This window comes from Lutra lutra, chromosome 1 (genome assembly GCF_902655055.1).
Source record: "Lutra lutra chromosome 1, mLutLut1.2, whole genome shotgun sequence".
NCBI lineage: Eukaryota > Metazoa > Chordata > Mammalia > Carnivora > Mustelidae > Lutra > Lutra lutra.
In genome coordinates this window covers 10293923-10320411 of record NC_062278.1, presented here as the reverse complement: position 1 = coordinate 10320411, position 26489 = coordinate 10293923, and the positions used below count along the sequence as shown (strand labels likewise).

At 43.6% G+C, this 26489-nt stretch overlaps 1 protein-coding gene across 9 annotated transcripts in view; it reads right to left on the bottom strand.

Annotated features, from left to right (window-relative positions):
* RUNX1 (RUNX family transcription factor 1) overlaps positions 1-26489 on the bottom strand; it is a 263629-nt gene that overhangs the window by 98084 nt on the left and 139056 nt on the right. The window lies entirely within an intron of this gene.

The following is a 26489-nucleotide window of genomic DNA, read 5'->3' as shown; positions in this document are numbered from 1 at the left end:
GTCATATATTAATTACTTACTATATGCTGCTGCATATACAGTTATAGGTAAACCCATTAAGCAAAGTCATCTGAAGCTACTTCTCTTTCCTTTGCATATCTACATGCATTGTTCTGATCTTGAAATTACTGGGTCAGCCTCCTATATGATAGTGCTCAGCACTGAATGATTAACATGGAAGATATACCATTTTCAAAGCCTTAGGATTTGAGCATTTCAAAAATTGCAGACCTAAAGCTTTCAACTTTACTCCACAATATTAATATATCTTAAAAATTTTTTTTCAAACAAAGAAAGGAGGTAATTATTTCAGATTTCCAGACGCTGTTTAAATAGGCAGGAGAACAAGATTTACAGCTCCTCAGTCTTATATTTTTTGCCAAAGCAAAAAGAGCAACTAGAATAATAAGGGGTTCTGCAAGACTGCCCTATGATGAAAGATTCAAGCAATTAAATAGGTACTGTCTCCAAGGAGCATCCTTAAAACAAAACAAAACACCAAGATTGTGGTTTGCATATACATAAAATAACTCCATACAGATTTAAAAAAATAGAGCAGGGGAAAATCATTTGCACTAATTATGAATGATAAGGTAAGAAATATCAAATGTACCCTGAAGTTAGTAAGTTCACTTTTAATAAGCATGGGGAGGAATCCACAACAGTAATACCAACCAGGCAGCCAAATTCATATTAAAGAGACCCAGTAGAAAGTCTCTAGAAACCACCCTGGAAAGTGTTTCATGAGACCCTCAGAAGCCTTTCCATGTCAGAGGCTGAGACACAGAAGGAGCAAAGTAGAAAAGCAAATGTTTTGTTTACACACCTAATATTTCACTGGTTCTGAGAGAAAAACCCACTTTTTTTTTAACCTAAAAACAAGGGCAAAAGTGAGCGAAGCTTAAAAGGGGTGTGTGTTGTCTGTTGGAAGTGGCCCTACTTTGTCCTGTGTCGGTAGGCTTGAGGCCACCTGAGGCCACACCATGAAGCTGGGGAGGGGCAGGGGAGGTCTGCAGGTGAGGTGGCACCTGTGCAGGTTGGCGGTCATTTGCCCAAAGAGTTGTTAAAGATGCTAGAACCTAAACTGTAAGAGAGGAGACGTCTTGGGTGTTTATGGCTGCAAGACTTCAATTTGGCTCCCCTACCCTCCAGCTCTCTCCCATGGATCCATGCCTTTCTTTCTTTCTTTCTCCCTTCCTCTCACTGAATGCTACTAAGGGCCAGGTACTGGCCAAAATGCTTTTATATAACTTGCTGCAACAACACCATGAATCCTTACCACAACACCATTACCATCTCCATTTTACCGATGAGGAACCTCGCACTCCGAAGGTTTAGGAGTCACTGTATTCTGCTCATGTGTGCATGTGCACACACACCGATGTCCACATACGGGTCTGAGTGCGTGATGAGCTGTGTTTCTTTCTGGCCACAGCTCTGTATTTTCATGGGTATCCTTGGTAGAGCTCTGACAAATTAAGCTCTAATCTCATCTGTCAGTTTGATCCTCCCCTGTTTCATCATCTCCATTAGACACTATCCCTGAAATTCTTTACACTGCAAATCTCAAATGTCTAGGAGTCACAGTCTGAAGTTATTTCTGGCCATCCACAGAGTTTGAGGAGCAAGTCAAGGTCCGTTTAGCTTTTAAATTCTTTTTTTAAAAGATTTTTAAAAAATTTATTTGACAGAGATCACAAGTAGGCAGAGAGGCAGGCAGAGAGAGAGGGGGAAGCAGGCTCCCAGCTGAGCAGAGAACCCCATGCAGGGCTCGATCCCAGGACCCTGGGATCATGACCTGAGCCAAAGGCAAAGGCTTAACCCACTGAGCCCCCCAGGCATCCCTAGCTTTTAAATTCTTAACAAATATTAAATAATTCCCTCGTACTTTCCTGCCTCCACTCCTTCAAAATGACATCTTTGGGACTTTCCCAGATATGAAGCACCTGATCGCCTTCCCTCAGCAGTTCTCTAAAGCTTTCTATGTGCCAGGCAGAGTGCTAGGCTAGTTGGTAACAAAGGACAGAGGAGAAGAATGGAGTGTGATTGTGTTACTGAGTGTCCATGGACTGTCAGGGCTCCAGGAAGATGGTGGGAGGAGATACAGGAAAAAGAAAAGATCATACCACCTGGTGGGCTTGGGAAGGCCTCCCTTCATAGTAAAGGTGATACTTAATGTGACTCCTGGAGGCTAGGTAGGCTTTTATCAGGTGGTTGGCAGGGCTGGAGGAAGGGTTTGGGGAGGTGGGAGGGGATGGGGGAGAAGGTGCTCCTGGTGGAAGGGTCAGCAGGAAAAGATGTGAATTTGTGAAATAGAGCCACATGATATAGTGTTAGTATAGTTAGTCGGAGTGTGAGCCTGGGATCAGTGTGCTCACCATGACACAGGTCACAGGCAGCTTACAAACCTGAAGAAATTTGCACTTCAGTGTGAGGGCAATGGCTTCTATGAAAGCCTTGAAATCTGGAGAACAACATGACTGATACATGTTAGAGGGAAGTAAATCTGTCAGAGGTGGATAGGTGAGTGGGAGGGGATAGAGATGAGGAGGAGGGAGCTACTGTGGTTGTCACACAAGGAATTGTCAACATCTGTGTTCAGGTGGGAACAATGGAGATGGAAGAGGGGGCGGTAGTGGGAGAAGAGAGTTTTCCCCACTTCTGGCCCAGGTGCCATGACCAGCAGTAGAGAAGACCAGAAGAGGAGGGGTGTGGAGGTAGACATGAGAATCCGGCTTTGGATGAATAGAATGGAGCTGTGGGTACTGGTGGGGAAAATGGCCAGGAATTGAGGACAGAGGTCCTCACAGATCTACAGTGGCTTCACACTGTACAGAGACTGTGTCTGGGGAGAGAGAGCATTGAGAGTCCAAGACCATCAACATCTAAGGAGTTGATTAGAAAAATGTGGAACCACCAAGGAGACTGAGCTAGGAGGAGAAAGAGGAGAGAATAGAGTCTTTATTTATTTGACAGAGAAAGAGAGAGAGATCACAAGTAGGCAGAGAAGCAGGTAGAGGGGGAGGGGGAAGCAGGCCCTCTGCTGAGCAGAGAGCCTGATGCGGGGCTCGATCCCAGGACTCTGGGATCATGACCTGAGCAGAAAGCAGAGGTTTAACCCACTGAGTCTCCCCCTCGCCCTCCCCCCACCGCCCCCGGCTCTGGCGCTGAGAGAATAGAGTCTTTAAAACAAAAGAACATGGGAATTTTGAGAGGAAAGGCATGTCTCAAAGGCCAAGGCCAAGGAGGGGCCATGGAGATGACGACTGAAACAATTACATTGGATTTGTCTCTAAGGGAGGCATGGTGACCTTTGCTAGAAGACATTCAGTGGAGCAGAGAATGAGGGGCATCGAATGGATGTAGGGAGGGGGAGGTAGGTGCTTTGTGGAGGAGGGAGGAGAAAGGCAGAATGGCCAAGAGAGGGAAAGCCCAAAGATGAGATGTGTGTGTGTGTGTGTGTGTGTGTGTGTTTGTGTGTGTGTTGAAGATGGAAGACGCGTGAGGAAATTAACATTTGCTGTGTGCATTTTACCGAAGGTCATACTCATCAGGTCCCACCCCAACTAGCTTTTCTTGCTTTGCTCGTGGCATCCTCCTCCTCCTGGTTTCCAAGTTGGATCCATGGATTTATCTTTGAGCTCATCCAATCTGCTGCTGAGTCCTGTTTTTGGTTATTTTTCTATAATTTATCCCCCTTTTCTGTCCCTATTGCCATCCTTCTGGTTCAGGTTCTTATGGCCTTTCACCAGGTCTCCCTGCAAAGGTCTGCAAAGGTCTCCCACAAGGGATCCTATATTAATTTCGTATAGTACTTCCAGATTGATCTGCCATACCACTGCTCTGCAGACTCCATCACAGAATGCACCCCAACTTCAGAGCCAGCTCTTCTGCACAGTCCTACAGGATTAAGGGCTACCTTCCATCACCATCTTGAAGGTGATGTCTGTGCCTCAGATGAAATTTTCTCTCAAGGACCAAATATATGCTTCCTCATGTTCTCCATGACCTCTGAATGACCACTGAACTGTATTTTACTTTGTGTTATAGCTATTTGAATACATTGAGGAGTGGGGTGGGTAAGAGGGAAGTGTTGATTTCAGGTTTCTTTTCTTTTCTTTTTTTTTTTTAAGATTTTATTTATTTATTTGACAGAGAGAGATCCCAAGTAGGCAGAGAGGCAGGCAGAGAGGGAGAGAGGAGGAAGCAGGCTCGCCGCTGAGCAGAGCCCAATGCGGGGCTGGATCCCAGGACCCTGAGATCATGACCTGAGCTGAAGGCAGAGGCTTATAACCCACTGAGCCACCCAGGCACCCCTGATTTCAGGTTTCTATGAGGAATGACATTCCTGGTTTCTGTGTGGAGTGACATTCCCAGTTTGTATATGGAGTGACATTCTACGGTGTAAACTTCTTGGCCTCTTACCATGATCCCATTCATCCTTCACCATAAAAGACTAAATTTCTTGGTTAGTAGCTTTGGGAATGGAAGCCAGGCATAGTAGGCAGAATCCTAAAATAGAACCTCAAGATTTCCCACTTTAATCTGTAAGACTGTGAATAGGATGGGGTGTCATACCCTGGCTATGTTACATGGCAGAAGGAATTTTTCTGATGGGATCGATGTCACTGATAGTTGGCTTGGAGTCAACCAAAAGGACAATTATCTGGGGGCCTCACCTGATCACATGAGACCTTTAAAAGTGGAGTTTCCTCAGACTGGGGCAGAAATGGGGTAGAGAAGGATCTGATGTGCATGCATTGTTGGCTGGATGATGGAGGGGGCCACGTGCAAGGATGGAGAGCAATCACTGTGTGTGACCCCTGGCTACAACTGGCATGGAAACAGGACCTCCTCTTGTAGTCCTAAGGAACTGCATTCTGCCAATAATCTGTAGAAGCCTGGAAGTGCATTTTCCCCCGCAAAGCCTCCAGATAAGAGCTCAGCCTGGCCAACACCTTGATTTGTGGCCTTGTGTCTGAGCTGGGAACTCCCTGGGGCCCAGCTGGACTTCTGACCCACAGAGCTATGAGCTAATAAGTGGGTGTGGTGTAAGCTGCTAAATTTGTGGTAATTTGGTAGTGTGGCAGCAATAGAAAATTAGTAGTCTGAGCATGCTTTTCCCCTCCCCTTTTTGTTTTGGGGAAGCACAGCCTGTGTGCTAATGACTAAGTCTTTATTTCTGTGGTTCCGTGGCAAGAGGCCATGTTCTGAGCCATGGGCTCCCAAAATCCTTGGTGATAAAGCTGATATTTTAATCCCTGACTTCCTGACTCCTTTGTCTGTCCCACAGTTGGTTCTGGATCACTGGGGAGCAAAGATATCTTTGATTGGGCTCCCTTAATGTCAACTGTATAATTGTCTTACTGTCTTCTGATTCACCCTCACCCCCATGCCAACACATAACCACTAGATTTTGAACACCTTGCTGATGAGGCTGCTTCCTTCTTGAATCTCTAGATAGTATTGGCATAAACCGAATGTGTTTTGGAAGCCCCTGGAGATCTGGTTAAGTGCAGATTCTGATTCAACAAGTTTAGGTGGGACCTGAGATCCCATCTCTCCACCAAGTTCTCAACCTGTTCCCAGAAAAGGCAAGAGCACCTGCTCAATATCCAGCAAACACTGTGCCCAGCACCCAGGAGCACACAAGAGCCTGCACTGTCCCAAAAGTTTCCTTAAACAACATTGCCAAATGCAAACTGACATCAGAGCTATTTCTGATCTGGCTTTTCAAACTATTGTTATGGACTGAATGTTTATGTCCCCCTCCTCCACCCCTATTCATATGGTGAAACCCTAACCCACAATGTGATGGTATTAGGTGTGGACTTTGGGTGGTAATTAGGTTAAGATGAAGTCACAGAGGCGGATTCTCATGATGGGATTAGTGCTCTTACAAGAAGAGATCTGAGAGCTTTCTCTCTCCTTCTCTCTCCCCTTCATGGGGGCACACAGTGAGAAGTCAGCCATCTGCAGGCCAGGAAGACGGCTCTCACCACAGTGTGGCCATGCGGGGCACCCTAACCTTGGACATCCAGCCCCAGAACTGTGAGAAATAAATTTCCATTGTTGATGCCACCCTATTGAGGGGATTTTGTGAGAGCAGCCTAGCCAACTAAGACAACTGTGATAATAGAATCTCCGTTTATCAGTGCATCCTCTAACAGACCTGACACCAAAAGCTTTACACGTATACTTCCCTTTAACCCTCTGGAAACAAATGGTCCATCCTTCTTGCCTTCACTTTACCATGAGATTTAGTGATTGGCCCAATTTCAACCCATGCAGTTTGCCTCTGGAGAGCCCAGCTGTGACCAGCCATCAAAACCAGGTTGCAAGATGGTTCATATCGTTATCCTATCACTAGTCAAGTTTCTTTACTGGATCTTGACAAGTTTCATTCAAATTATGTGGGTGGTCTTTCTCATTCTGGAACAGCACTACCCAATAGAAATATGATGTGGGGCATCTACATAATTTAAAATTTTCTAGGAGCCACATTAAAAAAGTAAAGAGCAATGGGTGAAATTAATTTTAATACTATGTTTTATTTCACTCAGTATATCTCAAACATTTTTATTTCAACATGGAATCAATATAAAAATCAATGATATTTCCTTTCTTCCTCCCTCCCTCCCTCCCTTCCTTCCTTCCTTCCTTCCCTCCTTTCTTTCTTGCTAAGCCTTCCAAGTCCTATGTGTATTCTATAATGATAGCACTTCTCAATTCAGTCTGGCCACGTTTCAAGCCCTCAAGAGTCGGCTGTGGCTAGTGGCTACTGTTTTGGACGGCATAATTCTAGGGTGACCCCTCAAGACAAAAATTCCCTCTGTGTAGCAATTTTGCTACTATTGGGCCATAGTTCATGTGAACCCTGTTTTTACCCTTGCTATCAGGGAAGGCCATTAAGTAATGCATCTTTCCTGATGCATACGTTCTCTCTGGGCTGTCCTAAAGCAAAGTCCAGAATTCATATTACAATATCATTTGATTGACAAAGAAGCAGAAGAACACACAGAAACTACAACTGAAAAGCAAAAGCCGTGGTCAACACCACTGTTGTAGCTTCATAGCCATGGAGGAACCACAGATCAACCTCACGCATTGTTCACTTGCACTTAATGTCTACCAGCCACCAATGGCTCAGCCTACACAGTAGTGCTCGGGCTTCCATGAGCTGTGGAAGACGATTACCGAAGCATCTCTTGTCTCTTTCCTTTACAACAAAATTGGTTTTCTATGAATTTCATATAAGCAACATGGATTAGAACAAGAAATTCTATTTTTAATAAACTATGATTTTAAAAATAGAATTGCGAAGTGGCTAAATGATACTCATCCTCCAATAGCATTTCCTATAAACAGGTTTATTTTGAAAGAGCATTTTTTTTTTCAAAGTAACACTCAATATGTCAATTTGCTGATGACTTCTAGTTAAAAAGATACTAATAGTTCAAACTGGTGAGGCAGCTGTTGGTCTAAGTTATGGAGTGAATCCTCCTCTCTGTCCTCCAGTGCTCAGAAAAAACAACAAAGGAGAAGATACGGGGCCAGATCTGTTACAGAAACCACTGGTTCTACCTCCTTGCATGGATCCTCAGGGGCTGCTGGGAACCTCTTAAGGTCCAAGCACCTCTTTAGGGCACATGTACCTGGGTTCTACCCCTTGGTCTTGTGGGTTGAGCACAGAGGTCAAGAGGCTGATGTGTGGAGACTTAGAAGGAATGTGGATCTTCTCCACATTTTCTTTGGCTCATTAGTCACGGGCAGAAGGTGGTTTTCAGGGAACGGCTGAAAAACCACTCTCTGTGCGTGAAACTGGTCTCCTCTTTGAATGATACTCTTATCCTAGCACTGTGGGAAGCACCCAAGCATCAAGAAGCATCTCAGAATCTACACAACAGGGCGGTGAGTTGATATGCTTTCCCATGATTCTGAGTCCCCTCACTGGGGAATGTTACAGCAGAAAACCTTTTCGGAAGATGATAGAAGTTTTGAGTCTATAAAACAGCTGTAACTTCTAAATCTCCTTTACTTTAGGCTAAAATTCAGTTACTATCTTTAAAACCACTCCTGACACCATGGATAAAAAACAACGCGCCATTTTACTAAAGGAAAGTAAAAAAATCGATGAATGAATGTGGGAAAGAATGCACAGGAGCCTCGTGCCTCGTTCCCGTGTCATTCCACAGTGAAGTTTCCTCCCCTAGGGAAGCAGTGTATTTTATTCCTTGTGTTTATGATTTACCTTTCCTCTCCTATCATGAAATAGGAAGGTATGATTTTTTTTCTCCTATGCAACATGTATGTTTAAAAATAGCTAAGTAGGTCCGTTTAACCAGTTCCTGAACTGTTAGACATAGGAAGGAGAGCTGGGGAGGAAGTGTAGGTCAATTTGATAAAATGAGCCCAATGATCCCTTGTGAGCTGATAGAGCAGTGAGGGGGACAACATGACATCAAATGTAGACCATGGTGGGTAACGTGTGTGTATATATATATATATATGCAGCCAAGTATATATATATATATATATATATATATATATATATATATATATATAATATATGTATCTTCAAATGATGGGATGATTCACTTCCCTCCCAACAGCAGAAATTAAGTTTTGAAGTTGTTGATGGCATGATTGAATGAATGATGGCATGGTTCATGCAACCAACATAACCCTGGTCCGTCTGATTCAGGAGCACCCAACTTATGACTCAGCAGTAGAGGCGCACCTCAAAGGAGGCTTCAGTGTGCTACTAGCCAGATGGCCCAGGGCCGCTTAGATACCTACCTCAGCCCAGCCTCAGTTTTCTTGCCTACAAGATGATCAGCACCATGAACATTTACACATAAGTGCCACTTGGAGTTGTGAGAAATTGACCTGGCTGGGCGTTGAGCTACATCAGCATAGTGCTGGAGTGAACTTGGATTTTGAGTGGGGTGGGAAGGAGGCAAAAGGGGAACCCAGAATCAACTTAACGCAATTGTCCTTTCTGTGGCCCCCCTCAGAAGGTGGAGAAATTTCCCATGATTGTAGCAGAAATCATTAGAGAGGGACCCTAGAAGCTTGAGATAAATCTTGGGTGTGAATCAACTGTCTGTTCCCCACAGGGGAATCTGCTTAAGAATCAAGAGGGAGTAAGAAGTGTAGGTCTATGAGGAATTGCTGAGAAATCTATATTGATCAATTAAGTAATAAATTGCCAAATGTTGGTCTTAGAGTGTTCTCCACACTCTGATAAGAAGGCAGATCCTCTCATGTTAATCCTGCTCTCTGTAGATTTAGAAAAACAGAATTTTACATGAAACAGTGGGCTAATACTATCATGCTCTGCTTTGTTGTGGGGCCATGGAATTACCATGCTCCACAAAAGCCTGAAAATTTCAGTTGTAGTATGAAATAAAAAACAGTTTTAAAAAAAAGCAATACTAGAAGAGATCATTCTATTCTCTAATTACATAATTACATTTTCTGTCTTTAATACAGATAAAAATTCTAAGGTCTGCATTGCAATGGTTGGTTACATATTTTCAGATTACATTAATATTATATTATTATGTTCTTGTAATACTCACATTTTTATGAATAGTGTACCATACACATGATGGAAGGGGATATTAAAAACTTTTGTGGAGATTTCCTATGACACATCATTGTTTATTTCTCAATCAAAAAGTGGCTAGGTAAGATTTAAACTTTTTGATATGATTCAAACTTTTTGATATGCTTCCTTGGAAAATGCTGTTTTAAACCTATTTTTCAAAAAAAAAAAATCAAAGCAAATTTTGCTACTTTTTTTTTTTTGAATGAATAAATGGTACCAATTCTATAGAGATCACCTGTTCTTGAAAGGTAGAGGGGAAGGGCAAAAATAATTTAAAAATATTTATTTATTTATTAATTAAGTACATAAATATATTTATTTATTTATTTAACATATAACGTATTATTTGCCCCAGGGGTACAAGTCTGTGACTCATCGGTCTAATACAACTCATAGCGCTCACCATAGCACATACCCTCCCCAATGTCCATCACCCAGCCACCTTATCCCCTCCATCTGCCTAGCAATCCTCAGTTTGTTTCCTGAGATCAGATATGAAGATATATATCACATCTTCTTAACCATGCATCTGTTGATTGACATCTAGGTTCTTTCCATAGATGGGCTATTGTGGACATTGCTGCTATAAACATTCGGGTGCACGTGCCCCTTTGGATCACTGCATTTGTATCTTTAGGGTAAATACCCAGTAGTATGATTGCTGGGTCATAGGGAAGCTCTATTTTCAGCTTTTTCAGGAATCTCCATACTGTTTTCCAGAGTGGCTGCACCAGCTTGCATTCCCACTAACAGTGCAGGGCAAAAATAATTTTTAACAAAATTAAACAAAAACATCTGAAAAATAAACATCTGTGAGCTAATTTCCAAGTTATACTTGTATGTATATACAATGAAAACAATATGCAGAGATCATCCAAAAATTATTAAAAATGATTAAGCATCCAAACATCCCTTGAAGATTCCCCCCTCCCCCTTTTTTTTTAGAGAAAGAGATCAAGGGGAGGGGCAGGGGAGAGAGAGAATCTTAAACAGGCTCCACACCTAGCTCAGAGATGACTCAGGACTGGATCTCACAACCCTGAGATCATGACCTCAGCTGAAATTAGGAGTCAGATGCTTAACCGGCTGAGCCACCCAGGTGCCCCAACTCTTGAAGAATTTTTACCACACATTTTTGCAGAGAGACAGTTTTTTTTTTTTTAATATGAAGAGAAATGGAACAGATGGCTGCTCTATCATGATGACAAATGAGTCCCAAATGAACTCTAGTTCATTTCTAGTTGAACTCCAGAACAATGAGTGCGCTGATGTTTAGTGACTAAAAAGGGCTTCCATTTTTCTTGCTTCTCTAGTTACCTTAAACAATTCAAATGCATATGAAGAGTTTCAAAGCAATAGTGGTTAATACAGCATTCTAGGGTAAGTTTTGAAAAAGGGCATGCAGAAAGTATTTAAATAAATGTGGACTTGGGTTTTTAAAAAAGCATTGAATTTTAGAACGTTCTATGACCGTCAAGTTCTCCACTTAGGGAGCATCTTACTTTTTAGAGAAAGAGATCCTGGATCTAATGTATTTCCTTACCACTTCTAAAGTAGAAAGGATTTGTTTAGCCAAGAACTCTTCTGCTGGGGACACTGTGTAATGACGTGGGCTTCTAAGGAGGAAAGAAGAAAACTTTAGCAAACATGCCAGTAGGGGCCCCACTTTTTGTCTGCACGCATGGGGCTGAGTTGTCAAAGGGAGCCAGCTCCAGGGTGAGCTGAATGAAGGACGGACACTGTCCAGACTGCCTGGGGGATCCTGTCTAAGCCACCTGGGCAGACCCTTTCTCTCGAGTGCCACGCTGTTCTGGAGATCATGATTTAACAGGGGCAAATGCAATGACAACATCAAGTAAAGTGCAAGATGTAGATTTCTTCCCCCTCACTAACCAAGCCCACAGGAGATTTTGTTTCTTCTCTTTTGCCTCAGGCACATAGAGGCTAGCAATTTTCATTTGGTTTCTGAAATGATTTCCACACCCTTCCCCCTTCCCAATTAGAGTGGAAATGGATTAAGATCTCTGGTTAACTCCTTGGATACTAGGATTGAGAAGGAAATAAAGTTACTTGGAAACTTAATTTCACTTTTGTGTGTTTTCCCCCCCTCCGATTAGGAAAAAATGAAGGTTGGAGTCATCATTACCCCCCCCCCCCCAACAAAGACATTTCTTTAGAGAAAACATGACATTGCCTTAAAGGTAAAGCAATAGAAGAAAAATTTCCTTAATGAGAATGTTATTCTGTTACTAGTGATCTTTATATTTAAAAGTGTTCTAGAATTCTTACTAGTAAAATTAGATACAAATTCAGACACAACCTAGGAAGCTATGCGGAAGCAGCATTCGCAAAGGAGAGAAAGGCTACAGCACATATGGAATGTTCTCTTGGTTTTTACTAAGCTTGACATATCTGGAACTGAAAAAGAAAGGTGGCTAAGTATCTAGAAACAACTAGATCACCTGAAGCTCAACGGGTAGCTCTGTGCCCCGCCCCAAAACCCAGGGTTAAAAGAAAAAAAAAAAGCTTCTATAAAAAAAAATCTTCTCTTTATTGGTTTTTAAGATTTGGCACGTTGAATTCCAAAGTACATATACCCCCCAAATAACGACGCAGCAGCAATTGCGAACAAGAACCTTCTCTTTGCGGGAGGTCTGCTTATTTTGCTTCCAACAGAAGGAAGAAAGGCCCTTGTGACTTGCCTTCTAAGTCAGCATTCCCAAGAAAAGCTAAGTTCCCCTCTGAGACAAAATTCTGGATCTTTAAAAGTAAATATGAGCCTTTTCTATTTTTAAAAGACCACTAATGCATAAGCATAGATACGACTCAGTAGGTTGAGGAAATAATTTATCCTATCAGGAACAACCTGGAGAGCATTGACAGCAGCTCGTGGATGCATTGTATTTTGACTATGCTAGGCTTTACCAGGTTTGGGGGTTCATCTACCTGAAGTCAAGAGATGAGATGGTTTGACCTCTGGGGGACCCACTGAGCGAGTGATCGTAGCTTGCAAGACCAGAGAAAGCTGGGGAATTGACTCATCAAAAGGGAAAGCCTTATTAGTGCTAATAAGGTTCTGATGACTTAGCAAGTGTTATTGGGTAAATAATAATGGTCTCTAACAATGAGCAAACTACTTCTGAGTTAGAGGTCTTGGGGCAGGGACTTCCCATGCATTATCATCTCTAATCCTCTTAATAATCCTATTAAGTTTGGAACTCTGATCCCCTTCAGCTTCAAGGTTTAAGCAACTTGGCCTCATTGAGATAGAGCGCAGAAAGAAAGAATTTGACCAGGTGCAGACAGAAATCAGTCTCTGAATTGTGTGTGTTAGAAACAATGTTCTTCATATGTCTCAGGCGAGAAGTTTTCTAGACAATGACTTTCTGAAAGGACTGCCTTTGTTCCTGAGAGGCAGCCTCTGCCCAATTCAAGGGAGGTTTGCAAACAGGTCCACTCTAGATGTGTGGTGCAAGGAAATGAGCTGCTTTAGAAACACTGAACCCAGATAGATGGATAAATATTTCAGCGACTTTTCCAGAATGTACTTAAGGAGCAAAGTCCATCTCAATTTGGGTTTGAGCCCATGGCCTTATAGTTTAAATATAAAATGCATTAAGGCCCTTTATTTAGAGAACCATATGCCATTTTTAGGGAGCAGCCCCAGTTCTCCTCCTGACTTTATTGGGAGTACAACGCAAATAGGTGTCTCAATATTGTCATTAGTATTCATTATTTATTAGGACCTGATGGTGTATTCAAAGCCCTGAGGGTCACGAGCTGCCTCTGGTGGAAGGCTTAACTCTCAGGACCATGCGTTCTTAGTGCACAGCCTCGGGGGGCTCGCTACAGAGTGAGACAGGAGAACCCAACTCAGCCCTCACCTGTGGTTTGGGAACCCAGAGAAGCGCATTGTGATTTCTGATTTAGAAAAAGGCAGGACACTGCTGTGTAAAATGTTCTGAACAGTGATTTCCAAACCTAGATTGTGACCCACTAATTCGCTGTAAACTGAACAAAGTGATTATTATTGTTACAATAACAAAGAAAGGGAAGAGGAAGAAATAGAAGCAAGTAAGTGGGAAACAGAATTTTGCAAGTGGTGAGAGAAAGGATTGCATCCTGAAGCCCATCTTCTGACTGGCTGATCCAACTCCTGAGTCATGCATACAGTTCTCTTCCTACCCTCTCCTGCTCTTTGAAAAGGTTTGAAAGCCTCTGGCCTAACTGTTCTTTTTTCTTTCTTTCTTGGTACTCATTTTGTGACGTGACTCAGTGTGTAACTCTCTGTGATTCTCTTCCTAACTACCCCGAGCCTCAGTGGTCTCACTGGTCCTAGAGTCCCACCACTGTCAAAGTTCTCAAGAAGTCCAAGGTAAATCATAACTGCTGAAGAACTTTGAAAAACCAAACATAGTCATCACGGGCAAAAGATCATTACAAAACAAACCAGGGGGAAGAGGTTTTGAAGGCTGCCCTTTCGTGGAATAACATCAAATCCTGTCGAGCGGTTGAAAACAGCCCCAGCAAATGCTTCGTATGCTCCATTCATGAGAAAATAGAGAAAGGGAGCTCTGAAGTGAGTGGTTTCTCGAAGGTCCTGCAACAGTGGCAGATCTGGGACCCTCTGATCTATTCATTAGAGTCCTTCCCCAAAACTGGCCGCCGTGCCAATAGCCACGTTGTTACTTGTTGAAAAGAAAGAAAGAAAGAAAGAAAGAAGAGAGGATCTTGTGAAATTTTATTTACAGAAAATTTACAACTCATGAAGAGCTAAATTGATTTCTTCCCTTTCAAAGCGGTTTCCTGATTGCAATCACATAAATTAAACTCTGGCCCCGAAGAAGTTGCGGGGACCAAGTAATAAATCTCCGAGGAGAGATACGAGGAATCCTTTGAAATTCTCAAAAATACCACAGTGAAATGCAAACAGTAAATATTACTAATCTCCTGCCTGAAATGTCAATTGGGAAGGGATTTTTTAAAAAACTCAGTTGGAAAGGTGGAAGGAAGAATGTCTCTTTCCTTGCATTAATGGTTTAAACTGAAAGCAAAGGGGGAACCAAAAAGTGTCACCCAAATGTCCTGTTTGTCTCTCCAGGGGGAAAAGTGGGCTGGAACACAAGCTTTGCTGATCCGGCAAGGCCGTTGCTCAATGCTCTGTTGTGACACTATTTTAACTGTCACCAAGGGCTGGGACGGCGAATATTGCACCAAGTCCTCCGCAAGGTGCTTCCTGGGCTTTGAGACAGGATGGTTCGGGGGAGTTGCAATCTCTCTTCTTGTGGAGCAGATAACGCTTTCTGCTCCCGGCCACTATCTTTGAGTGCTGACGCTGTAGATAACACCGTTGGTTTCTCACCCGCTGCCCAAGCCCTGCTTTCCTAATTGGTAGGTCTTTATTGCTAAAGTCTTTTGTGTGTGTTTTATCAGAGACATTTTATCATCTCTCTCCAAAAGTCCTTTGTCAAGGTCGGCCTTTGAACTTCTTTTGCATATACATTGAATGTGACGGATGATTCAGGGTATGTAAAAGGCTTATCTATAATTCTGAAGAAAGAGGAACAGTCATGGATCTTTCTGCCCGAACAGATCTTCTTAGGGCCTGTGAGTGTGTGCAGGCTGTGTATATGTGTGTGTGTGTGTGTGTGTGCATGTGTGGTGAGGGGCAAGAGGTATCATCTTATTTATTTTCAAGGCATTATGTATGCAACAGATTATTCCAGGCAAATACTTTATGCATTTTGGTTTTATGCTCCTTAAATTCCCAAATGCCAAGGCCCAGCTTGTCTTGGATCATAGAAAGGCCCACTGAGGGCAGGGTTGACCTCACACTCGGCCAACTCCATGCTCCCTTCCTTGTCCTGCTTCTAGAGGGTCGCCAGAGTCTTCCTAAGACTCTCTGCATTCATTTCGTACAGCGCTCCCTGGAACCGAGCGCCACTCTTGCAGGACACGATCCTTCTTGCTCATGTTATTTATATCTCCTTTATGTAGAAAACAGATGGAATCCATTTGGATCCCATCAGATAGGTTTATAACTTAACCTCCCACCCCCATTTCATTTTTTGCACGTCTGCTGTCAACCCCCAGCCTGCAACTGTGAAAATCATACTAGAAAGGAGGACAGAGTGGGACAGACGAAGGGGGCAGCAGTCCTCCCTCTGGGCCCAAAGGCGGCCTCCTTGTGCCGCTTAGTAGCTGTAGAAAGCACGTTTTTATAAGGACCACATCATATCTCTTACAAAAAAAAAAAAAAAAGAAAGAAAGAAAGAAAGAAAGAAAAGAAAACTAAGTGCTGTTCTGTTTGATGTCCTGCCCATCTCCAGAAGAAGGTGCAGAGAGTGGCGAGCTCCTCAGCTGGGTCAGGAGGGCTGGTCCTGGGTGATACCCCAGGGCTCTTCAGTCTGGCCCCGACCATCTATGCGACAGGTGATGAGCTCATTTCATAATCGAAAAGTATAAAGGAACAGAGAACTCTTCACAAGACCAAAACTTGATCTCTAGGAAGGCTTGTCCTCTCACCAAACTCCCTTGGCTCACCCCATGTCTTTTCTCTTTTTCTTCATCCTACTCTTCCCCCTTTATGAAACTATTACCTGCCAGGGGGTGAGGGGACCAGTCTACGGGGTTTTGTGGTGTGAGGAGCGCCTGCAGGCCCACGCAGACATGGAAATGAGACAACAAATTTCAGTTCTGAACAAATCAAGATGTACATAAACTGGCTCTGGGATCAGCTTCCGCAAACCAGCACCAGTGCCTGCCTTATTCATGGCCTAGCCCTGTCCTCCCCGCTGGTGCTTGGATGCCCCACTCCCTCTGCACCGGCCATCCGGGGAAACCCAACCTGGCATTTGTGGGTCTGAGTCATGCCTTGAGGCTCCCCGGTGTCTGGCGAGCAAGCAACGGCCGGCTGAGGCTTCTCTTGCTTTCCCCTCACTGGCTGGAGGGCTCAACGCTCTCCTAGCTCTTATTTTTCTTCTTTTTTTGTAATTTCCTGATCGAATCATCAATGATGGAGATCCTTTTCAAAACTTTTTTTTTTTTTTTTTTTTTTTTTTTCTGGTGGGGAATTCAGTTAGGCTTCTGGGAACTAAGAACAAATGAACTCTCTCTCTGAAGTCAACAACTGCATAATGAAAGCTAAATGCAAACGCAGAAGTCCCTCTCCCCATTTGTCCTCTGGCTCACTCACCCTGTACACTAGAGGGAAGCCTCCCCTTTCCCCCATGTGAACTTGCCAATTGCTCTGAAAGCACCGGACAGAGCCCTCTGCCCGCTGGACGGCACCCACCCTGGCTGCCCTGGACATTACGGGGGCTGGGTGCTGCTTGGCTGTGAATCACACACTAGTGAGGACTCCCACTGCACAGGTTAAGCACTTTGTTTCAATATTACATGAAACGGCAACACAAGACTTCTGAGGAGGGCACAGAACCCCTTGTTGGACTTTCTAGGGGAAGGGGAACTCTCAGACTGGAGTGGTGGGGGAAAAGGAGGCTTCCTGATTTAACTCTCCTGTGGTGGTACAGAACCCGGGGAGATGAACAGTAGGTGCTCCATAAATGCTTGCTAGAAAGTTGGTAGAAATCAGCATCAAAGACACATTTCTGGGGATGATGTAAGGAATAAAGGAAAAAAAAAAACCACATACAATGCTGACAATCATAGGAACCAGTGTCTACGAAAATGGATAGCTTGCCCACAGCAACCCTGAGAGGGGCATCTTAGTCTCTATCGGATCAGGGAGGCACAGAGAGATGGGGACATCCGTCAAGGTCATGCTCCTGCAGTCACGTTTAGATCCATGCACCGATGGGGGAGGGGATGCAGTCTGGTTGGTGTGGGGCTTTTTGGTGGGGAGAATCAGCAGTAGCCCCTCTGGCCAGCCCTCTGCTGACTAGTAGGCAGAGACCTGTGTGAATCGGATCATGTCTCTAACCAAACTCTGTGAGGGCTTTCCCGGATACTCAGAACTCCAGGCTCTGGGTGAATAGGCCCAGCCACCACTCTGCCTCACAGAACACCTGCGTTGTCCCTTAGCCTGCTCTGCCATGGCCTCCATCTGTCCTTCAGATACACCAAGCTCTTCCTGCCTCAGGACCTTGTCATGTGACTTCCCTCTGCCTGGATCACTCGCCCCCTGGTTTTTCCCATGGCTGCCCAAATGTCATCTGTTAAAGCAACAGCTAAAGTAACCCTACTCCTAGCCCCTGCACCATCCGTCCTATCAATCTCCACACACTGATTTATTCTCATCATTGCATTTGTCCTATTTAATTTCTGTTTCCTTATTTCTCATCTGCTTCCATCCTTCAAGGGAATGGGTGCTGCAAGGGAGAACCTTTGTCCTGTTCATTGCTGCAGAGCTCCTAGTATCTAGAAAAGTGCTTAAAACTATATTCTCAATAAATACTTTCTACGAATGAATGAATGAATGAATGAGCTATAGCTGTCACCTCCTCTCCAGCCTGTTGTACCCTGAGTCAGCCCAGATATCTCAGAGTGAGGAGATAACTGCTTCCAGGTGTTGAATAATGAAAAAAAAAAAAAACACCAAAAATAAATTTCCCTTTGCAACTTGCTATTGAAATCACTGGGTTCCAGTAAGTCTTGGAGCCTGGGGAACCTCCCGTCTGTTTTACCCCTCTTGGCGCCTAGAGGGTTTGGAAGTTGACAGGGTCAATAACCTAAGAGGGTTCCTCAGAGTTTTGGACACAGTGACGACCACAACTGGACCGAAGTAGCAGGAGCCTGCTTCCTAATACAGTTTCTCATGCTCTAGTGATGCAAATGGATCGCTTTTCTCACTCCGATGTAAAACATTTCTGGTCAAGTCAAAAGCAAAGAAACACAGCAAGGAAGACTCATCGGTAAAGCCGCTGGTCCCAGTGCCCCCTACCTGCCCCCCTTATTTGGCAACTGTAGACGACTGTTTCCACGGCTCTCCTAGTCTTTGGGGTACAGGCTAAGTGGAACAGGAAGGGATTCTCTCTACATCTGGGGAATCCACATCTGATGTGACTCTGAAATTTCAGGTCAGTCTGAAAATTTTCCCAGATATATGGGACATATATAGATGAATGTGACTGGGTCTGGGCTAAATCTTGCTAGTTGATGGCAACAGGGGACAGGAGAAGGCCCTGGCCTTGGGGCCATACCTGCCTGGCTCAGTCTGTGCAGGCAGGCATAGACTTGGCAGGTGCAGGAGGGAGCAGTGGGCTCTGCATGAGCTTTTGCTGGGATGAGCAGAGCTCCAGGAAAGGAAGAAAGCTTATAGAGCTCTGACTCAGGGCTGCCTGTCTGCAAATGAATGGAGCCAAGCAAATGGGGGCAGGTTTTCTGCAAAGATAGGTGTACCTGTTCAAGAGCCCAGGACTGAGAGTAGCATTCAGGACTGGGGCAGAATTCAGAAGCACAGCAAGCTCCTGCTGCCCCCAGCATCTCATCCCTTGAGCCTCGTCACATTTTCTCTCAGTCTGTCTCTTTTGGGGGGCCCCTTCAACTTTGCACTATTTTCAACTAGGCTTCAGGGCAGAATGCAGACTTTGCACCACCCCTTGACACAGGGCTTGGGTTTGGGGTGGCCGTGGGGGCCCTTCTGTTGTATTCTTTAATAATTCACATGGCAGCATTGTAGGAATACTCTTAACTGCTTCTTAAAAGTAATTAATTGATTTTCTGACATATCAGTTAACCATGTATTATACTGACACAAAGTTGTGTTTAGGTTTCAGGTTGGACCCGAGGACTGGATAGATTAAATTCACCCCAGAGTTTAGCTTCAGAGACTCTAAAAATATGCCTCTCAAAAGGAAGAGTGTTTTACATGGAGTGTTGTCTAAAAATCTAAACCATATGTCCTTTCTGGGCCTGTCAATGGGGTAAAATAAAGGTTTGAGGACGTGTAGTTACTCAGACGTCGAACATTCAAGAGGCATGAAATAACCTAACTGTTACTCAATCCGCTCAACACCCATAGATGAAAAGTCACCACGGCTTTTCCCGAGAATTCGCTCCGTTGGTGTGTAACAGGAGGAACTCCAGCCAAAACATGTTCGCTAAGGACTCTTGGAAGAGGCAGACCACTCCGCGTAGAGAGGTCCTCTCCTTTTTATAGCTGAGTTTGCAAGATCCATTCACTGCTGCCTGTGATGGAAGGAGTCTCCACAGGGAGGATTCCCATCAACGAGGCAGACTTTATTAATGGGGACATTAAGACACAGACTAGTTAAGTGGCTTGCCCTAGGTCATGCAGTGAGTCAGTGAAATGCTGGAAACAAGGACTTCCTGACATCTTGGCCTCTGTATGGATTCCTGGGATCAAGTTCTGCAGCAAGAATGGTGTAATGTTAATGCATTCCCCTGCCGGGGGTCGCCATGTTTATTGGAACACCTAGGGTGCCCACTGTATAGAACTCCTTAGAGTAAATGTTTGGGGAGATGGGTTTCTTTCCTGCTCCTGATGCTGACTGCCACACAAGGATCCTGGCCTCTATCTCCCCCTTGTTTGGTGCCCTGGGGAGTCTACAAGAAAAATGCAGCCAGGAACCCTCAGGAGGAGGGTGAGAGGGGGCCAAGTTCCCAGACCACCACATCCTTCTCCCAGACACATCCTGGTCTGGGTCCTCTTCGAGTGGTATGTTTGAGGTCCAACACTGGCTCTGTGGTGCCCGAGTCAGACAAGCAAGTCTGTCTACTTTTGGAGTTCAGCGTTGGGAAGCCTGCTGTTGATGCGTGTCTGAGCCTCATCCTGCAATCTGGCTCTAATGGCAGTGATAGAGCTGGCCTCTTGACCTGCTTATGTCCCCCTCCTTTTTGTCTATCTCTTAATTAATCTGGAACCCAGAAAGGCTGCCATTTATTGAAACTGCTTCAGTCTTCAGCATCCACAAAGAGATCTGAGCATCAAGCTGGGACATGTGGTGACAGGAGAGCAAGCCCCCTTGAACTTGATACACAGAGAGCTGAGGCTGGTTTCCTGGCTGTGCTCCTTCCCTTCTGCTGCTCAATTAATCTGCTCCCTTAATTTTAGAATGGGGATAATTCCTCTTTTCCAGCTCTGTTATGAGGATTAGGTGAGATATGCTGTGAGACAATGCTTAGACTACATTTGGCCTATCTGTTGCCAATTAATGGGACTTGAACCATTTTCTACTGCAAAGCACCAAAAGAAAGACATATAAAAGTACTTAAATACCTTAAACATTTCCATATTTTTACTACATTACTTTTTACTAATTTGAGAATATCTTATGTTCTGACTAACACTTCCAAGGAGGAAACTATAGCAAAAAAGTGAAAGACCACATGGAGAGATGGGAGTGAACCCTTCGAGATGAAGGAGATGGAGAAACACCTCTCGGGTAAAGTCCAAGCTCATCAGGGATCTCATCCCACTGAGAGCTGTACTTGGCATTCCTTTGGTAATTATTTGAGTTACCACTCCTTCTTCCTTCCTTAGCCCAACCCAAGTGGGCACCGAGACTTCTGTTCATAGCACCTGCTTTGAATGCATGGAAGGGTTGTCAGGGTGGGCAGCAAAGGGAATCAGCATTTAAAAATCATCTAGGAAGCATTATTTGCAAATGCACAGTGTTCTGATTAATATACATGTGACTATTTCAATTGTGCCTATTACCCTGTTTGTTGTTTCTTGGCAAAGTGGAAAGTGTTGTCATACTAGAGAAATAAGTACAAGAGATCAGTATTGTTTATGTAACTCATTTGAGAATCGTCTTCGAATTTTAACCCTTGCAAATTCCAGTTTTCTAGGTCAGTGTTATTTTGCTGACATGGAGAATAAGCGTTAACATTATAAAAATATGAAGACAAGCATCCTCAGGGGTCTGAAGTGTTGACTACCAACAGCCTCTTCACATTCTTAATCTTGGGAAGTAAAAAGCTTTTACCCAGAGACGTAGGTTGTCTTCTTTACTTTTTAAAAGTATTGTACAAGACATCCAAGGCAGATTCAATAATGCATATTCTGAAAGTTGTTTAAGTAAAGAATAGATGAGATTTTATAAGGGGAGTGGGGAAGGTGACATGAATTATTTTTCGTGGCTCTAGAGATGGAGGAAAAGTCTCAGGATTTTGCTGAAGTCACTGATTTTCTGACACAAGTGAAACGAAACTCAAGGGGCCCCTTGCTATTGTACATCATCCACATGTGCCCTTGTGAAATGAAGAGCTGCACATCAGGGGCTAGAAGTTTGTGTCTCTGGGGTGGGTAGGGAGAGGTGGTGATTTTTGCTGCCTTATAATTAATACCTCCTATAAAGTTTTCAAAGTGATCAACAAATTAGGAATTCCAGATTCAAGTAATGAAATGCAAGCCTTTCCCTTGTGCAAAGACCCACGCCAGCCATTCCTGGAGAGGAAGAGAGGATGGAGGTACCACCCCAAATCCAGTGGATTCTCAGTCTCGTGGGGTTGGTCACCAAATACTGATCATTTGATGCAGAATGCCATGAATCATGGAGATACAAACCATGTGTCGGGGGGCACAAGAAAGAGGAAGGGGGTGTTCCATCTGGGAAGATTGGGGAGCTCTGAGGAGGAGAGGATGGGAGGACTGCCCCTGGAGGGAGTGGGGTTTTGGGAAGAGAATTTAGGATAGTTCTGTGACCCAAGCAGAGGAAGCAGGGAAGCACAGAGGATGTTCTGAAATCCTGCTTATAACATGTGGCGGCAGCCTGCACTGGTGTGGGATGGAGAAGGCCCAGGAGGGACATGGGGCTACAGGGAGGCCAGCCTCAGGAAGGGGCAGGGTTGACAGAGCACTGGCAGTGGGCTGCTAGGCCCTGAATCAGTCCTGTATGTGTGTTATTCTAACTGAATACTCGCAACAGTTCTCCGAGAAATACAGCATGATTTTTCTAATTTTATACGTAAAGTAACAGCTCTCTATAAGGTCAATAATATACCCAATGCCACCCCGAGGCAGGTGGGCAGAGGCTATTAGAAGCAGCACGGCCCTAAGCACTGTCATGCTTCAGGGACCATATCAGCGATCAGTGAGAAGGACGAGCTTGAGTGGGTTGAGGAAGGAAGGCTAACAACCATTAGGAGATCCAGCGGTCACTTTGGTGAGGAGGCCATGACCTCCAGGAAAGAGGACACAGATGGAGAAGATGAGGCAGGAGAGAAGACTCAGAACTGTGGAACTGGACACTGGGGTGAGGCACAGAGATGGATGTCTGAGATTTTAGTCCAGGGGACAGGCAGATGGACAAAACCCACATTATGAATAAGTGGCCTTTGGTTTAACTAAAAGAATTAGAATTCTATGTTAGCGTCCTGCATTCTAATCCTGGGAGCATGAGCCTTTGGTTCTTTGGCAGTAAAAAAAGTTGGACAGAGCTATAGCCCTAAATCTAATCAAGGACACCCCCACTAATGAGAAATGTAATGAAATGGTGGCATCCCTTGATCTCTCTCTCTCTTTCTTGGCAGAAATATCTCACAGAAGGCAGATGTAAAGGTGGGCAGAGAACAGAAAGGCAACGAGAGAGGAAAGAGCCTGGAGTGTTTAACCCTCATGTCAGTGCAGGAATGAAGGAGGGGCCCGGCTCCTTCCAAGAAAGGCAAACCACTCACCATCACAGGAACTTGGAATCAATTTGTAAGATGCCTCAACTGGACTCCAGATGCATAACCAGAGGAATAAGAGATGGCTATAAAGACCTTGGCTTTGACCCAAGTTATGATGCTTTGTCAAGGTCAGGTTGATGTGCAAATAATTGGAGTTTTTCCCTGGAGGGTGCTCATGAGATGGGAAACACAGGGGATGACGACAACTTTCACCTTGAAAAACTCTTGGGGAGATTTCTCAACATAAGTTTACAACAACCATCCTCTCTGGTCTAGGAGTTGAAAATAATCTGGCCCATCACCAACCTTGCAGGATTAACATGTGTGCTCAGTGAAGCAGTTATCCCTAGTCACTGGGGGTACGTGGAAGCATCTATGTTTATTGGATTATTTTAAGAATTTGCTTATTTTATATATTGTGCTCTCTTATGGATGTCCTCCTTGTATTCTTTATTGAAGAAATATCATGGCTTCATAATCATGAGGGCTATACTGTAAATCTTTCACCTGTTTGATAAATTACATGAAATAAGATGCATTAGATATATACATAAAATTATAATGTATTGATTTTGAGTATTTTGAGATATACTCTAATGCTTAGAATATGCCAGAGACTGTTGCAAAGTATCAACTCATTATAAATTAATATATCAATTCCTTTCCCACCCATGCTATGAGCTTTATATTATTACCATCCATATTTTATAGACAAGGAAACTGAGGCACAGAACTGTTGATTAACTTACTTACTACAGTCACACAACCAGCAGAGTTGGGGTTTGAACCTAGACATTTTGGCTCCAGAGCACACACTCTATTTTTATTTTTTTAAAGATTTTATTTATTTGAGAGAGAGAGAGAGAGAGAGAGAGAGAGAGAGACGGAGACAGCATGAACCACAGGGTGGGCCAGAGGGAGAGGGACAGATTCCCTGCTGAGCATGAAGGCCAAGGCAGGGCTCGATCCCAGGACCCTGAGATAGTGACCTGAGTCAAAGGCAGACACTTAGCTGATGGAGTCACCCAGGCGCCCCCAGAACAAATACTCTTAATCAGTCTCCTGAGGCATCTACTCTTTATGTGAATTTGCAAGTTCAGTCTTTGAAGAGTGATAACCATAGAGCAAAGGGACCTCTGATCTAGTGACCAAAGAGGACCTAGAGAAGTAAACTCATTTAAGATTGCATTTGTCATCTATGCCCTTTTGGTGGAGACCAGATAAAGGATCTACCCAATTTTTTTTGACTCTTTGAGTTATTGGCCTACTATAGTATCTTGCCAGCTTTGGATGAAAGCCCCCATTGCACCACTGGCCTGTCCTTTGCATCACTGGGTCTGGTGGGCTGCCCTCACCCCTCAGGGGCTTGTTCTTTACCACATATCTGGCATGCACCCAGCACAGCCTAACACTTCTGGGGGAAAAATGATTTACTAAATTAGCATGGAGTTAAAAATACTTCCTTCTTTGATTGGGTGGTCTCCCTCTATAACTGAAACAGAATTAGGTCAAGGAAGTGGCACATCTTTTGGAAACTGACGTTTGATAATGAAGTATTATTAGACTCAGTGCCTTGGCCCTAAACAAGCTTTGTGCACCTTTAGGAAAGACTATTTCAGATGAATCTTTTTAAATGTGAATCATTATAAAGAGAATGTGTACACTCTGTCTTCGGGTTATATTTTTGGAACATATTTGAGAAATAGATTTAAGCATTTGCTCCTTCAACACATCGTTATGAGCTGGTGCACTTGGCCAGGCACTATTTTAGGAACTTGAATGAGAACAGTGACCAAAACAACAACAATAACAATAACAAAACCTCTTCTTTGGGGAAGCTGACCCAGGTTTGGGTTCAGATGGAAACATCCGAATGAATTCAAGTTCTATGTTTCACGTGTGGGCAAAGGAAAATGACCATTGTTAAAGACCAAAATGGTCTTCATTTTTGGAAACTTGCCTTTGTATCATTGTACCAATTTTGAGGAACCTCAGCTCTTTCCTTCCATGGATATATTTTAGTATCTTGGCACATTCTATGGCCTCATTCCCAGCCTCTTTTATAAATGTCTGCTCCTTTTAGTGTTTTCTTAGACCTCAGTGAAAGCTTTCCTCAAGACCCCAAGCTTCCCTCCATTTAATGTAAATTATTACCAAGTCATCATAGATGGTAAGTGTCTCCAGGTTCTAGTCAAAGAGATGAACCAGAATGAAAGTATTTGTACCTAAATTAAGTTGATAGTCTAAAATTTGTCTATTTTAATCATATCATCAAGAAAAGGCCATGGTCTTAGGGCCCTGGCTGGCTCAGTTGGTTAAATTTGGAACTCTTGACTTCAGCTCAGGTCATGATCCTGAGTCGTGAGATTGAGCCCCATGCTGGGTTTGGTTCTCAGCCAGAGGTCTGCTTGAGATTCTCTCCCTCTGGCCCTCCCCCTAAAATAAATACATTTTAAAAAGGGAGCGAAATCCAAAGGAAATAAAAACAAGATATTAAAGAGATATTTGCACTCCTATGTTCATTCCAGCATTATTTATAATAACTAAGATAAGGAAACAATCTAAGTGACTATCAATGGATGAGTGATAAAGAAAATGATTTTATATATATTATTCAGCCATGAAAAAAAAAAAAGAAATCCTGCCATTTGCAACAACATGGATGGACCCTGAGGCATTATACTATGTGAAATAAGACAAAAAAAAAAGACAAGTACTGTATGCATAATTTATATGTACAATTTAAAAAAAGACCAAATTCATAGAAACAGAGAGTGGAAAAGTGGTTGCCAGGGGTTGGGGTAGGGGGGAAATGGGGAGAGTTTGTGAAAGGGTACACATGTTCAGCTACAAGATAAAGTTAAAGGATCTTAAAAAAAAATGAAAGCATTTGAGGCTCCTGTACCACCTGCTAAGGAAAAACTTTCAACCAGAAACATGAGAAGAAATTTGCTAATTTTAGACTAAATTGAGTAGTCAGTAAAAAGCCTACATGAGCATTTCCCACTTTCCTATTATTTAAGCTGTACATAATTACATTCATGGGCACACCTGAAAATATCTTTGGGTGTGAATCTCTGGAGAAGTCTTAACTCTTTGCAGAGTGAAGGCACTATGCAGTTCACACCTAGAATAAAAAACCCAGGGATGCGTTCCTCTCCCTATTCCCCTGATCCTGTGGGTGGGGGTCATTTTATAATGTTCACACGGGCAAGTCACACACTTGTTAAAAAAAACCTTTTCGTATAAAGCCCAGGAACTAATTAGATATTCTTTTTTC